Source organism: Cebus imitator, unplaced genomic scaffold, assembly GCF_001604975.1.
Source record: "Cebus imitator isolate Cc_AM_T3 unplaced genomic scaffold, Cebus_imitator-1.0 Scaffold119, whole genome shotgun sequence".
NCBI classification, from domain to species: domain Eukaryota; kingdom Metazoa; phylum Chordata; class Mammalia; order Primates; family Cebidae; genus Cebus; species Cebus imitator.
In genome coordinates this window covers 5,595,292-5,596,767 of record NW_016107434.1, presented here as the reverse complement: position 1 = coordinate 5,596,767, position 1,476 = coordinate 5,595,292, and positions in this window count along the sequence as shown.

Here is a 1,476-nt window from a genome sequence, read left to right as displayed (position 1 = left end):
TTTTTTTGAGACAGGGTCTCACTCTGTCACCCAGGCTGCAGTGCAGTGGCACGATCTTGGCTCACTACAACCTCTGCCTACTAGGTTTGAGCCATTCTTCTTCCTCAGCCTCCTGAGTAGCTGGGATTATAGGTGCCTGCGACCACGCCTGGCTGTTTTGTATTTTTAGTAGAAACTAGATTTTGCCATATTGGCCAAGCTAGCCTCGAACTCCCCATCTCAAGTGATCTGCCCTCTTCAGCCTCCCACAGTGCTGAGAGTATAGGTGTGAGCCACCACGTCCAGCCAGATATATTATCGTCAAAAAGGAATGTAGTATAATCTAATGTTCCAATTGTGAATTACCTCAAATTAATAGGTCACACAGTGTGTAAAAAATATCAAATATTGCTGTTTCCTCTGAAAATTAAAAATATTCTACAATACCCCTGTGAGCTTGTACTTCGGCACAGAGTTTGGGAAATGTAGCCCCAGTCACTCCATGCCACCTCATTCCTGAATCTATGTAATGTAAGTGAATGGGCTCTAATAAAAATACCTGTGTATGAATGCCATCTTCACCCCTTACTCATTTTGTGATCCTAGGAAAGTAAAATTCCTACTATGCCTCAGTTTTTTCATCTGTAAAATAGCGATAATAGTACTATTTTTTGCAAGGATTATATAGAATACCTTTCACACATTTAAGTAAGTGCCTGGATTTATAATAAGTACACATTAAATGCTGGCTATTATTATTAATCTCCATTGTCTCCTTCTCTTTTTGATGTTTCTAGACTCACCTAACCATATATTGGATCAAAATAAAAATATATCTAGCCTAACAATTCCAATGAATCCTCCACTGTTCCAAACAGAAGGCACTAGCCATGTGGGGCTATTTAAAAGTAATAAAGGAACTCCTTGTCCAGGAACATACTTAGTAACACACTTACCCTCCACCCTCAAGATCAAGGAAACTAAAAAACAAAAGTGGCAGGAATAGGTTCCAAGTCACTCAGTATTGCCCTGTGGAGTGGGGACACATTCCAGAGAGTGACTCCCAATGTCAACAGTTACAGAAGCTGACTCTATAGGCCTTTCAGGATTCTTTAGGTAGGGAGCCTATTTTATTCCTGCCCTCTCAACTGAGATCTCTCATTCTATTTCACAAGCTAAATATGCTCTTTAAAAAATATCTACCCTGGCCAGGCACAGTGCCTCAGACCTGTAATCCCAGCACTTTGGAAGGCCAAGACTGGCCTTACTTGAGAATTACTTGAGCCCAAGAGTTTGAGACCAGCCTGAGCAACATAGCAAAATCCCATCTCTACAAAAAATACAAAAGTAGCCAGGTGTAGTGGCATCTGGGGTCCCAGCTACTAGGGAGGCTGAGGCAGGAGAATTACCTGAGCCCAGGAAGTCAAGGCTGCAGTGAACCTTGATGGCGCCACTGCACTTCAGCCTGAGCAACAGAGTGAGACCCTGTCTCAAAAA